The sequence below is a fragment of the Mastomys coucha genome, unplaced genomic scaffold (genome assembly GCF_008632895.1).
Source record: "Mastomys coucha isolate ucsf_1 unplaced genomic scaffold, UCSF_Mcou_1 pScaffold12, whole genome shotgun sequence".
Lineage (NCBI taxonomy): Eukaryota > Metazoa > Chordata > Mammalia > Rodentia > Muridae > Mastomys > Mastomys coucha.
In genome coordinates this window covers 55,641,659-55,657,331 of record NW_022196894.1, presented here as the reverse complement: position 1 = coordinate 55,657,331, position 15,673 = coordinate 55,641,659, and positions in this window count along the sequence as shown.

Sequence of the window (15,673 nt, the reverse complement as noted above, 5' to 3'; positions counted from 1 at the left end):
TTATCCATAGAAAAATGGATAACTATTATTGCACTGATACAACACAATGGTGGTTATAATTAAGATAAATCTTAAACACAGTGTGGACCAAAATAAAAATGAATAGTTATGTAATGATGAAGAGATGCAAATTGGTAGGCAGGTACATAAATTTGCAGATGTATACATGTAGAACAGAGCTACTACTTGTACTAACAAGGAAATGCTTTTTAGATTGCTATTAACTTTGTGAAATAAGGTATAACAAGAGAAAGAGATCTAATGAAGGAATAATGTTATACTTGCTAAAGCTAGAGAGGTTACATGATGTCTGGTTTTGTTTTGTTTTCTTTTAAACAACTTGATGCAAGCTATAGTTGTCTCAGAAGAGAAAGTCAATTGAGAAAAACCCTCCATCAAATTAACTGTAGGTGAATCTGTAGGGCATTTTCTTGATTAATAATTGATGTGGAAGGACTTTCTCACTGGGAATTGTACCACTCCTAGGTAGGTAGTATATAAAAATTGTGTAAGATAACAGGCTGAAGAACACTAGAGCAGACAGTTAGCAATGTACATGTATCACTTCTGCTTCAGTTCCTGATTCCATGTTCTTTCCCTGTTTAAGTACCTATTGTGGCTTACTTTGGTGATGTACTGTTACATGGAATTATAAACTAAACAAACCATTTGCTCCTTAAGTTGCTTTTTGTTTTGGTGCTTCACACCAATAGAAACTCTAAGACAAAGGGGTTCTTGTTAAAATAGTCTCTGTGTGTTTTTTTTTTTTAAATTCATTAGTTATTTTAAAGTAGGAATTGGTACATTTAGGAGTCAGTACATTAGATTGATTGCTGGTATCCTATGACAGTGCAAAAGTTAAGAAGATAAAAATAAGAAATTAAGTTTAGATTAGCTGGGATTTTCAAAAAGGTTTTGTAGACTGAAAACTCATAGAACCCAGACTCTAGTCTTGGCTTTGTCTTTGCCTAGATCAGAAACTTTGGGCAAGTTATTGACATAATCAGATCCTACTCCTGTGTCTCATTGCAAGCTTGCTGAATCAAAACATCATCAGTCCCCTGGAATCATAAAATCATTTAATGTCATGGGCTCTATTAAGGTTATTGTCTTTTTATTTCTAAAATATAATGGGATCAACAAGTTTGTCTCCCTAAAACTGGCAATCACATCCAAGGAACTTATACACCCGCATACGGTAACATTTTACTTAAAACACCCAATCCTCGGGGTCTAAACACTGGTTCTAGAGCCTAGAATGGGATGTTGGAAAACAACATGCATCAAGTTTTTCAATGCGATTGAATTTTGAGGTCTTTATCCTTTGGTAGCTTCATGGGACCATGTTGAGCTTCTCATCTGTTTGATCTCCTTGGAGAACATGCCCAGTGGTGAGCTGCAACAGTACATTTCCAGAATACTTACTCTTCCCCCAAAAAGCCTACTTAATATGGTAGAGTTACAGTAACTGCCTGTCCTAATTTAGGAACAGTGTTAGACCATGGGGTAAATGTTTCCTGGCAAAACGATATGGCCATACAAATCCAAGTTGTGTGGAGCAATCTCCTTGCCCATGCCAAAGTGGGCCCCAGTCTGCAAACTGTTGAAAGCATTCCCTTCACCAATTCAGTGCCACCTCAAACATGCTTCTCTTGTCCCATGTACAAAATCAACTCAAAGACTGCCCATGTTTAGTACTTTGGTTCATTATTCCAGACACTCCTTGGCATGCCTTTGAGAGAAATGTCTTCCTCAATAAGAACAGGCCACTTACTTACTTCTGATGACATGAATTCTTGAGTGCTACTTTGACTAGGACATGCATTGCCTAAGGCTGGGTTCCTTGGCCCTCAATAGCTCAGCCTTACTTTCATGTTCTAGTTAGTCAACTTCAGAACAGCCAAAAATTGTCTTAAGCCAAGTTCTTCTGAACAAAAAAGCACTCAGAAGTCTTGTTTGCTTCAAGTTAGTAGAAGACTCCAGCCGGATACTGGACCCGTCAAAGTAACTTTACTAACTGAAAGGAGGACATATTCGATTCTTGTTTTCATTTCTTGTACTGCTAGAACTACGGTTTCTTGTAGCCATGCCTATGTGGAATTTTTATATACTTCCCTTAAATGTTATGTTGGTTTTAATTGTGTGTATGTATGGGGCAAAAACTTGATGATGTTCTTTATAATTATGTTTACAATCCTAAAGGAGCCACCAAAGTGGCTCTACAATGGCCTGCGACCCTTTAATATGGTTCCTTATGTTGAGGTGATTCTCAACCACAAAATTATTTCAGTGCTACTTCATGACTATAATTTTGTTTTGCTACTGTTATGAATTGTAATGTAAATATTTGATATGCCAGATATCTGATAAACAACCCCTGTGAACGGGTCACAGCCCACAAGTTGAGAACTGTGGCTCTATACTGTTTTTCTTTTCTTTCTTTCTTTCTTTCTTTCTTTCTTTCTTTCTTTCTTTCTATCTTTCTTTCTTCCTTCCTTCCTTTCTTTCTTTTTTTCTTTCTTCCTTTCTTTCTTTCTTTTTTTCTTTCTTCCTTTCTTTCTTTCTTTTTTTCTTTCTTCCTTTTTCTGTTTTGTTTTGTTTTTCGAGACAGGGTTTCTCTGTGTAGTCCTGGCTGTCCTGGAACTCACTCTGTACACCAGGCTGGCCTCAAACTCAGAAATCTGCCTGCCTCTGCCTCCCAAGTGCTGGGATGAAAGATGTGTGCCACCACTGCCTGGCTCTATATTTTTTTTCTCTGTGTGTGCTTTGGTTTGGATTATTTCTCACCATTTCTTCAAGTGCTGGTACAACTTCCACTCTGTGAAGTATACTGCTTATCTATCAAATAAGCCATCGCGAGTTTCCGCACTAGAGTCTTTATCTTGTCATTGTTTGACTTTAAATCTTTGAGTTGATTTGTTATGGCCTTAGTAGATTGCACCAGCCTCCGTGTTGGAGTATTTTGAAGGCGAGATCAGGACTTTCTATCAGTGGAGTTTGAGATGCACTGGAATATCTGAACACCCCTTTATTCGTTACTTGATTTATCAGTTGTCCAAGTAGGAGGAACAACTTTCTCTCTTAGTGTCCATCTGTCACTTCTGAATCGGTAACAAGTTGTTTCTTTGTAGCTGCTGTGTGATTCTCTGAATTAAGGAAACCCACTCTGACTAGTGGTCTGGCCACAGTTTCCTTAAGGCAGCTGCAGTGCATTGCTCGGGAAATCCCGGGAGTGGAAGAGAGTAGAGGAAAGAGCTATACCTAGTGTTTGTGTATCACTCCTACATATGTGATACAGAGAAAAGCTAGTGGTTGCATGCGGATTTTCTCTGTGTCAAGTGGCCCATAGGTTCTTGACCCATCATTTTAACCCACAGGTGAATACTTGAAATGTGGAAATATTTATTTTAGAGCTTATTTACCATAGATCCCTCCTTACTCAACTTTTGTGGATAAAGCTGAGGTAAGTTTTTTTTTTTTATTTAAATTTAGTTGCAGTATCAGTTCTATACTTTGATTTAAATCGTGATTTTTGTAGCTTTGACAGCTTTTGTTGTCTGAGGAAAATTTTACTTGTCTTAAAATAAATACATCCCCTGTGCTGATGTGTTTGATGTTCTTTCCCTATTTCTCTTCTAATAGATTCAGTGTATCTGGTTTTATGTGGAGGACTTTGATCCACTTAGACTTGAGCTTTGTACAAGGAAATAAGAATGGATCGATTTGCATTCTTCTTTATGTTGACCGCCACTTCTGCCAGCACCATTTGTTGAATACATTGTCTTTTTTCCACTGAATGGTTTTAACTTCTTTGGCAAGGATCAAGTGACCTTAGGTATGTGGGTGCATTTCTGGATCTTCATTTCTATTCCACTGATCTACCTGTCTGTCTCTGTACCAATACCATGAAATTTTTATCACTATTACTGTACAGCTTGAGGCCAGGGATGGTGATTCCCCTAGAAGTTCTCTTATTATTGAGAATAGTTTTCACAATGCTGAGTTTTTTTTTGTTGTTCCAAATGAATTTGAGAATTGCTCTTTCTACCTCTCTGAAGAATTGAGTTGTAATTTTGATAGGGATTGCATTCAATCTGTAGATTGTTTTTGATAAGATGGCCATTTTTACTTTATAATTCTGCTGATCCATCAGCATGGGAGATCTTTACATCTTCTGAAGTCTTCTTCGATTTCTTTCTTCAGACACTTGAAGTTCTTGTTGTACAGAACTTTCACTTGCTTGGTTGGAGTTACACCAAGATATCTTATATTATTTGTGACTATTGTGAAGGGTGTCATTTTTCTAATTTCTCTCTCAGCCCATTTATCCTTTGAGTATAGAAAGGCTACTGATATGTTTGAGTTAATTTTATATGCAGCCAATTTGCTGAAGTTGTTATCAGCTGAAAGACTTCTCTGGTGCAAATTTTGGACTCACTTAAATATACTATCATATCATCTGCAAATAGTGATATTTTGACTTCTTCCTTTCCAATTTGTATCCATTTGACTTCCTCTTGTCTAATTGCTCTGGTTAGGGCAGAGAGTCGGGAGTGGGTGGGTGGGTAGGGGAACACCCTCATAGAAGCAGGGGGAGAAGGGTGTTATAGAGGGTTTGAGGAGGGGAAACCAGGAAAGGGCATAATATTTGAAATGTAATTAAATGAAATAAACAATAAAAAATTTAAAAAGCTATGAAAAATAATGTATCAGAAATTTTCTTTACTCAAAAAGTCAAGACATGTTCACTTTATATCAAAGCACATTACATAAAATGTTTTATTTATTTGGTGGGAAAGGTTTTACTCTGACAGTAAAGGTTGTGATTTCCCTCCCCTTTGGACTCTCCAATCTACCATACCAAACATGAAAACATAGCTCTCCTCACAGGTCTTGCTTGTTTATGATGTGACGTGATCACAGGCAAGACTTGTTTCTTTATTTGTTTTGATCATCTTAATTTCTGCTACTTGCAATAAATCAAAATTTTATGTGTTGGTTTCTAATTTTAGTGTTTAGGTTAACATCTTTGCTTTGTTGTTTGATATTAACAAGCTTTTAAATTGGCAGTTCATTTTAGTTAAAGCTTTTTTTAAATGAAGGAAACACGAAATTGTTTTTTATATTTTTAATAGTAAATGGAAAAAGATGTGGATGATCCACAAAGTCATAGGAGGACAGAAGAAACTTAGTATCTCTTTGAAAACATGTTTTCCACAATCCAAAGACTATTCCCACTTGCTTTCTTTTGTTCTCCTCATCCCGTTATTACATTCTTTCAGCCAGACAGGCACTGCTCTCTCCTGTTCTAGAATATGAATTTTTCTTAAATGATCGGTTCATGGCATTGGCATACGGAATTCCTACTGTGTCCAATCCAATGAAATGTGTAATGGATTAGTTTAACTGAAAATGTTTTCTGCTTTTACACTCGAGTCATAGAATATGAACTTGAAATCACAGTCTACTTCACAAGGAAGAATGATTCAACAGATAGTGGAATTCAGCTCAGTCCATGGTGCTGCGTCAAGTGTCAATGCATCTAAATAGTTCTCTGTATTAGAATATGATTTCTAGACAAATATAAGAAAACATAAAACAAGAAATTTATCTCACTTAAGAGTATAGGTTTGAGGTGTGTGTGTGGGAGAGCAGGGGTGCTGGAGAGATGGCTCTGCCATTAAAACCACTTATTACTCTTTCAGAGGACCCAGATTTGATTACTAGCACTTACATATTTGCTCACAGCCACCATAGGCAAGTTCCAGGGGATCTGGTTCCCATTTTGACCTCTATGGGCACCAGGTACACATATGGTACACATGTATACGCTGGTAAAATACTGTCACACATAAAATAAAGTAGCTAATTTTAAAAAATAGAAAAACAGTGTATGTTTCTTCAAGTACAGGATGTAAAGTTTGTCACACAATGTTGATGAGAACCCTGTTAGAAGCCACCATGATTGTCTGCCTCAGACACTTTCCTGCCTGTGATCATGTGCACTGAGCTCAGTCCACCCTCTGATCACAGACTCTATTTGGTTCAAAGATGATCTGTTCTCAGAAAAAGCAGAGACCTTAATTAAAAACTAATTCTGACTCTGGTAGAAAGCCATTTGTACATGCCTTGATTTTTAAAATTGATGCAAAAATTGTATATGTGTGTGTGATAGCAGGTGATGTCTTAATACAGTCAGAAATGTGTAATGTTTAAAATCATAGTTTGCATATCTATGCCCTGAGACATTTTTCATTCCATTGTGGTGAAAATTCCAGGAGAATTCAAAATCCTTTCTCTTTGTTCCTTTGAATTGTACCGTGGATTGTCCCTATCTGTAGTCATTCAGATAAGTACTAGAACAGAATAGCATTTCTTCTCTGAAAAAAACTAAACAGCTTTAAAATGTTGATTTAAAGATTACCATAAAGGGATTAGAAGTCATTTTGGCATTCTCTAACTAACTGTGTTCTAGTCTATTCTCCTCCCCACTCATCGGCATTCCTGTAACATTCCTCCAGTCTCTGACCCTGTGTCTTCATTCACATCACCAGTGTCCTTAACTTTACCCCATACCCTTCCTCAGCACCTTTTTGTTTGAACCCTCTCTTAGTCTCCTTTCCAGTTTTTAAAGCTGTATCCACCCACATTTACAAACTTGTAAGTTCATATCTGCTTATGAGAAATAATATGAAACTTTTGTTTTTGTGTTTGGGTGACCTAGCTTAATATTTTGAACTTTCCAGATCTGTCTTTTTTTTTTTTTCTATAATTACCATGATTTTGTTTTTCTTTACAGCTAAATAATACTCTTCTGTTTGTATGCACTGAATTTTTGTTATCCATTCACATATTGATGGACAAGAGAATGCTTCAATTTCCCTGCACTTGTGAGTAGAGCAGCTACTTTGATCAAATATACTAGTATGGTTTTGGGCTGTGGAACTGATACCGTTAATATCCACTTATTGAAAGGTTTGTATTGATGCCTATCATTTTGTTGATTTTTGACATATTGACTTTTTCTTCTTTCTCTCTTAATTATTCTCCCAGGGGGTTAGTTATTCTTTTCTTTGGCCTCATGATTAATTTTTTTTCTCAGTCTGAAGATTCCCCCAACTATTTCCTGTAGAGCTGGCTTGGTGGTCATCAGTGCCTTTCATTTATTTTCATTTTAGAAAAAGATATTTTTTTTCTAGAGCTGTCATTGTTGATTATGGTAGTCTGAGCTGGAAGCTTTTGTCTTTCAGAGCTTGAAATGTGTCATCTCAAGGTCTTCTGGCTTTAAAACTTTTGTTTGGATAGCCTGTTGTTATTCTGAAGGGCCTGTATTTATATGTGACCTGTGCCACTTCCAAAGTACTTTCTCTGTTCTGTATATTTAATGTTTTAGTTATCCTGTGAAGAGGGAGGTCATTTCCTGGCTTTTTGTTTGTTTGGTATCTTAACTGCTTCCTGTGTCTGCGTTCACATCTCTTCCTACCTCTAGAAAATTTTGTTATGATTCCCTTTTATTGTATTTCATTTCGCTTAGTCTTATCTAAATTTTTTTCACACAATATATTTTTTGATCCTCAAATTGTTTTCTATAGTCTTAAAGAGAGATTCTACTTATTATATTTCTAAAACTCACAGATTTGATCTTTTCAGAGTGTCACATGCCTCTTAGAATTCTGACTGTTGCTCTAATTCTTCCTGCTTCGTTTCCTCCTCTTCTTCCTTATTCTCTTAATTCTCCTGTTCTCTTCCTCATGTCTTCCTTGTCCTCCTCATCATTCTCTTTCTCCTCATCTTTCTCTTCCTCTTCCTCCTTTTCTTTTTCATTCACTTCTATTTTGTTACATTGTGGAGAGCCGCAGCTGCCACCCTAAATATGGTGCCTGGCCTCCGGCCAGAACACAGAGCATCACAATAAACAAGTCCTTATTTGGAGCATCACAATAAACAAATCCTTATTTAGAAAAGTTGAGTGCTTCCAGTTTGTGATGCAAGCTGGCATGATTTCTCGTGGCCTTTTATGCTTTGCCACGTAGCCGATGCTGATTGGGACCAGGGAAAGTATTTAACCCACGAGTTCTGGGGGCTGGACAGAGGAAGAGAGATGAATGAATGATTCTGTAGTGCAAGGTTCCTGAATAAACTGCTTGGAGAAGAGTGCGTGGTTGCCTCCTTATTTCCGCTGGTCAGTGAGGCGGCGACATTACATCATATTTGAAAAAGCATTAGACATGTTTTCAGTTCTTTTAAATATCTTAAGGCGTGTTTTGTCTTTTAACCTGTGATTCATGGTTGAGAATGTTTAATTGGTGAGAGAAATGTGGATTCTGCAGCTATTCAGTAGAATGCAGATGCTTGATTTACAGAGTTAGACAGGACATCAGTCTAACTCTGTAGTTGGTTTCTTTACAAGTAAGTCTTCCACACAGATGATCTACACATTGGTGGAATTGAGCAGTTAATGAATTTTTATATTAGTGTCTGCTTCTCCCTTACAGTCTGGTAACATTTGTTTTATATAGTTAAGTACTCTGATATTAGGTGTACATGTCTACTTATTTACCCTTGCTAAATCAAAGCCTTTCTCAGAATATAATCTTTCTTGTGGTATTTAATGCCTTTTCTTTTGTCTCTGATAAACATGACAACTTTCTTGGAGCCTATGGAATTAATTGGTTGTCAAGTATTGGAAAAAATGTTGACAAATAGAAATCTTCACATTTTCTAAACTTTCTCATATTTTATATGCATGTGTTCAAGTGTTCTATACATTGGGACATTTTTGCAGCAGGATCCCTATATTTTATTTGGTATTCACTTCTTATATGTCTTTTTAGCTAAATAAATTCACTTATAGGCTAAATAAAATGTTATTACTCAAAATATCCTTGTCTTTTATATAAAATTCTTTGGCATGCCCAGTACCTAGAATGCTTGGATGGTTTTCAAGAATAAAGATAGCGATCAAGTTTTAGAAAACAAAGCAAAACAAAATAACCAAAACAATAATTCCAAAGCTGCTGTTATGTGGGCATCTGTTTCAAAGATGTTTCTCTGTAAGAAGACTGTGTACGAATATGACTTAAATTTTTCTTTATGATTAAAATCATTCCTTAAAGAGTTTCAGTTAACACTTTATTTTTCCAAATGAGGTAGGAAGAACCCAATAAGCACACAAAATATACTTAAAGTAAATATTTTGCCATTATTTCTATTTATACCCATATTACACCAATAGACATCATTTTCACATATTTTTACTTACATTTTATAGTATAAGATTATTATAAAATACGGAGAAGAAACATTTCATAAACTTTGAGTCATTTACATATTAAATTGTAACTTAATTCAGTAAAAAGCATGTACTGAGCAATTACTATTAAATCCACTGACATGGCACAGTGAAGACAACTGTGAAGTACTCAGATGGAAAATGGGGATTCCCCAAACCAGAATTTTTCTTTAGTTGCTGCTATTATGATTCTTTTCAGTCAATTTAATCAATTAAGAATTCCCCTCCTCCCTCCTTTTCTGTATCTTCAACCTTCTGGTTAGCTTAAAGTGTCCAGTCCAAGACAAATGGTTTTGCAGTCCTTTGTCCCTTGCATGACTGAGCTTGCTAAATTATCTTGCACATGACTTCAGAATGTTCTCAAACAGCTTGAGATATTTCCCACATCTGAACAGAATTTCCATACAAGATGTAACCCATTTGCTATCCCTGGTTTGGATTACATATGTGTAGTAATCATATTTTTACAAATAAGAACTTTGATTAGTATCTGGACAAACTCTAAGTCACTCATTTGAAGACATCTGAGGAACAGTCTGTAAACTAAAAGGCAATGTAAATTAACTTGAAATTTTAGGAACAAGTTGTATAAGAGAAAGAAAGCAAGATCAACAGGTATGCCATGAAAGAAACATCCAGGTATATTCTGCTACTCCAAGATATTATTTTGTTGATCTTTTGAAAATATGAAAACAAGACTAGGGAGTGGCCTATATTAGTACCAGTAATGCTATATCTTCTTCATTGAGAAATATTAAAATGTGTTATTTCTATTATCAAAAGTTCTTAATCCATATTTCAAAGGAATTTGCTGCTATCACTATGGGGTATGTATCTCTCTCTCTCTCTCTCTCTCTCTCTCTCTCTCTCTCTCTGTGTATGTATGTATGTGTATGCATGAACACTTCTGAGTGTGTGTTTATGGAGGTCACAGGTTCTGCATATTGGATATTACCCTCTATTATTGCTCAGCTTATTTTAAAAATATATATATATATGTGTGTGTATCTTATTATATATACATATATATGGAGATACGGAGAATTTTGCCAGAATAATAAAAATATGAGAAGAAATAAGAAATCCAAGAAACAAAGATGTAAAGTTAATTATCCAGCAAATGAAGTCAACATCTAGTTGGATAAAGCAAAATGCAAGATTTGTAAATAAAATGTCATGGTCAAATAAGCAAATTAAGAACAGAGTGGAAGAATAATGAACACACAAAAGAAATATATGTGATGATATGATGTAAACATGAAGCTGGGTATCTAGACAAAGACTGTGAGACAGAAGCAGTATTTAAAGGGCCGATCACTTAGAATTTTCAAAAACTGATGAAATAGCTAACACACATATGGCAGACATTCAGTGGACTCAAAGTCAGAAAGACTTTTAAGTAATCCCAATTTAAATTGAATTATGGTAAAAAAAATGCTAGAAAACAAACTCAAGAAAAAGTTCTCAAAAAAATTAGAGACATAGTCATGATATGTTGAATGTAGCAATAGCATTCTCAGTAGAAATAAAAGTAGTCAGAAGATAACAATTATTGTCTTTCAAAGCTAACATTTAGACTTCTGTTCATAAAAAGCCCTGAACATGAGGGCAAATTGAGTGTTTCCCTAAGGCCAGTAATGTAGAAAGCTGAGAGAATATCAGGTATCGTCATTGTTGCTTGTTAGAAAGTCAGGGAACACATTATCAATTATTTACTCATTACTGTAACAAGATATAAATTATGTGCTAAGAAATGATTTTAAGATGGCTCACAATTTCAAGGTGCACCCATCATAGTGGAGATCTCCACTATGACATCATAGTGGACATCGTGACATCAAGAATATGAGGTAACTGGTCACATTGTGGCCATAGTTAGGAAGCAGAGAAAGATAAATGTTGATATTCAGACTGTTTTCTACTTTTTACTCAGTCCAGATTGCCAATATTTATGGTTAGTTTTCCTTTCTCCATTAACCCTTTTTACAAACACCCATATACACACCCACAAGTGTTTCCACAGTGCCTCTGAATCAAATGAAATGGACAATAAAAGTCAAGCATTTCAACCAGAATAGAAGTCCTGAGAGATGATACCATAAATGGTTTCAATAACGGCAGACAATAGGAAAAGACTCAACACCAGCCAAAAGATAGCCTTTTATATTTTGTGAAAGAACATTGTTTGCTTTGTTTTCTATTCGTCTTTCCTCCACAATTTTCAGCATTCAATTAAAAAGCATGCGATCAATAAATAAATGGTTACACTTTTAAGCAAAATGGTCAGCAGAGTCTGACACACAGGGACATACTACCAGGTAAATAAGTACCAGGTAACTGTACTTTTACAACTGTAAAAGTAAACAATCCATAGTAAAAGTTCTAGAATACCAGCAGAAGGATGCGTTAGTCTGAAAACAATACACATTAAAGGCAAACAACCAGACACAGTGACTTCTGGTAGATGAAGAGGTAGAATGTATGTGTTAAAACTTCCCAATATATTTGAAGATGAATATAAACTAAACAAAATGATGGGGAGAAAAATTGAGGAACAAAACAAAGGGTAAACAACAAAAAGGAGCCAGGTGACAACAACTTTTCAATTTTTATAACAAGTTCTAGAAAGAGGACCAAACAGAAGAAATATTCAAAGAATATAAAATGATCAAGAATATTTCAAACCTAACAAAATCTAATGAAGCACAAGCTAAACAAGCTATGAGAGCCTCAAACAGAATAAATATGAAGTAAAACAGTTCTAGGGATATGATTTTCAAGTTGGTGTTAAACTTATATATCAAAACTCCAAAATTTTACTGGAGGGAATTAAAGAAAACCTAAACAAATATTCTGTTATTATCTCCGAGATGTGAATTGTTTCTAACAATACTTCATTCCAAGTTAATCTATAGATTCAACCCCATTATAACCATAGACATTTTAGAAATTGATAAAGAAAATTCTCAAAATTACATATAAATACCAGGTACTTACCCCAAATAATTTTGAAAATAATTTTATTTGATTTCACTAGTTACCATAAATTTCTAATTAGGGAAAAATATAGCCAGTTGGTGTGCTCCTTCTACAGTAAGACTGTTTCTCCTGCTTTCAACATTCTTTAGTTGACTGCAGTTCTTTGCGTAGGGTTGAGGTCTCGTGGTCTTTCTCACATCCATAGTAGCATGGCTCTTGTCCTTGTTCAGCTCTTTTAGGCAGTCATGTTAGGAAGACTTCATGGGTGTAGCTTCTGACAGTAGTGGAAGACAGCCTCACACCAAACTCTCTAGTCCTTCAGCCCTTACGATCTTCCTGCCCCATCCTCTGGAATGTTCCCTGAGTCTTAGGTGTGAGAGTGGTAGTTACAGGTTCTCCTCCGAGAGCCATGTCTTGACCAGCCCAGGGTATTTGACGAGGTAATGGGCATGATTTCCCTCTGGTTGAAAGGCTCTCAACTCCAATTAGAGAGCTGTTGGTTACTGCCAAGATATGGATGCCAAGACTGCAATACCAAACGCTCAGCCCTGCCAGCATGTATACAGATAACATTATACAGTTGATAGTGTTTTACTTTTATGTTTAGGAGCACACACACATAGCAACAATTAATGAAAAAAAATTGCATGAATTAGAAAACGAGCAAAGAGTGGTATGTAGGAGGAGTGGAGGGAGGAAAGTGAAGGGGGAAATATTGTAATTACATTATAATCTCAAAAAAAAAAGCCCAAGAGAAATAGTTTTAAAAATATACTATTCCTAACATAAAAAATTTATGCAAGCTGGGCAGTGGTGGTGCATGCCTTTAATCCTAGCACTTGGGAGGCAGAGGCAGGTGGATTTCTGAGTTCAAGGCCTCACTGGTCTAGAGTGAGTTCCAGGACAGCCAGGGCTATACAGAGAAACCCTGTATCAAAAAAACAAAAAAGGAAAAAAAAAGTTTATGCAAAGTGAATAATAGCTCTAAACAAAACAACTAAACATCAAATTTCTAACATATAATAAGGAAAGTTTTGTGATCATACACTAGGTAATTTCACTTCTTAGAACCAACTAAAACACTTGAACTATGGTGACAAAGAGAAACAAGTTGAAAGCCATTAAAAGTAAACATATCTGTTTTTCTAAGGATACTGTGAAGGGTATGAAAGGCAAGCCATACATCTACAAAACATTTATTTGACAAAAAATACTTATATTACATGTTTTTATTTTAAATAAATAATATATGTTTAAATATATTTATTTAAAATAATAAATTGTATTTATTCACATACATATATATACACACAGTTTAGGATTTAGAGAGCTTAGTGAGAGAATAAACAGTGCAATAAAATGAATAACTTCTCACCAATCAGGTTTTATTTTGGAGGATATTAGTAACATCAATTGTTTAAATAGACTTTGACAATTCATGAGTATTTGTTATTTTTTTTCAGGTACACCACTAAACTGGAGTAGAAACAGACTGATAAGCAGACCGATTTAATTCATAAAGGAAAATAAAAGCATAAAAGAACTCATCTTTCTTTTTCTGTGGCTATGATAATGTACTCTTACATAAGCAATTTAGGATATAAAGGATTTATTTTGCCTCACATTTCAAGTTAAGTCCATGATGGTGGGAAGCCAGGCATTAGGAGCTTAAAGCAGTTGATCACAATACATCTACAACCATGAAGCAGAGTGTATGAGTAGCTGTGTCTAGATCACTTTCTCCTTTTTATACACTCTAGAAGCTCATCCAAGGGAATTATGCCATGGACAGGTTAGGGTTTCTGCCTTCATTGACCTAGCCCTGCAACACACATGCCTAGAGACCTAACTCCTAATGGACTCCAGATCTAATCAAGTTAATGGAAATTAAACATCAGAACCCTCTGTCTAATATCTTTGAAACCAAGGCACATCCACTAAATCATAAGCTTCCTTACTTTGTCCACAAAGTATCACATTCATCTCATAATGCAAAACATACTTCAAGTATCTCCATAGTTTTTAACAATGCCAACCATTTACAAGTTAAATGCCTATGTGATATATGAAATTTAAGGCGATTTTTTTTTAAACCGGGATTTCCTATAAAATTACCAAAACCAAAAAGAATTGCATACCCCAACATAAACACAATAAGCAACCCACTTCAAAAATGACATGAGCAAAGTCCTTGAAGGTAAGCACCGAATACGCCAGCTCCATGGCTGGTGTCGGGACCATGTGATGAAACTGTCTGGCCTCTAAAGACCTCAGTACCCTCACCTCTTAAAGCTCTGCCATCTGAAAAACACACATCCTGTCATTTAGTTTGGCTCACACCTTTCCATGGTGAATGGCCTATGGTCCTGACATCACCAGTATCCTGGGGTCCTTATTACAACTCAGGCTTCACTTCTACGGCTTCAAAGAACAGCCTCTCAGAGCACTGACCATGCTGGTGCATTGCCTGGCCTCTAGTGATCTCTAAAGCAGGACTCCATAACCCCGTAAATATCACACCTCCTGTGCCTTCACAGACCAGAGAACCCATCCATTTTGGCTTTCTTTCCTCAAATAAGTTTTGATTTTTCTGAGATAGATACTATGATGAGTGGTATTTGACTTCAGGACACCATTCTTATTTTTCTAGTGCAGCGCAAAAGCTCTCTCATTAGCAGTTACGGTTTCTTTAACAATTAGAGCTTCTGTCTTAGCACACACTTGAATGCTCTCCGGCACTTCAATTTTTGTCTGCTGAACAAATTGGTCTGTTAATTTTGAATTAAATTTCACTTATTGCCACGGACCGGGGTTTCTTATGGGGAGCCCTTGTACCGTGGGATGATGAGTTCTGGCCAGGTGAGCAAGGGATTTGGCACATGATAAATAGACACTACACAAGAAATGTGTACTCTGAATGTATTTCTTAAAAATGTCATGAGGCTTTTACAGTCATTGCAAAAGAAAAATGAAAAATCTGGCAGCTCAGTGGTCAGAGTACCTCTGAGGCCATCTAAAATACACTGGGTCTAAAAACAGCAGCCATCTCCTCTGGACTGGTGCAGCACCCTCGGGCTCTGAGCACTCTCAGGCCGCATGGGCACAGCCGGAATCCCGGGGGTTGGGGGTGGCTGTGGGTGCACCAGCAAGGAGGGTAGAGGCTGGAATCTCCAAAGCTGAATGCAGACTGCTGCACACAGTCTCACACACACCCACACACACTCTCTGCTCAAGGTCCCACTCATCCTCAGTAAAATGCCCACTATGCTAATCTTTTGGGCAAGTAGAGACTGTGTCTCTTGCTAATACCTAGGAGTGGTTCAGCTGCAGTATGTGATTGAGAATGAGGATTCTACTTGACCTTGCCCTGGGATAAGTCTCCCATTCTGTAAGCTTCAATGC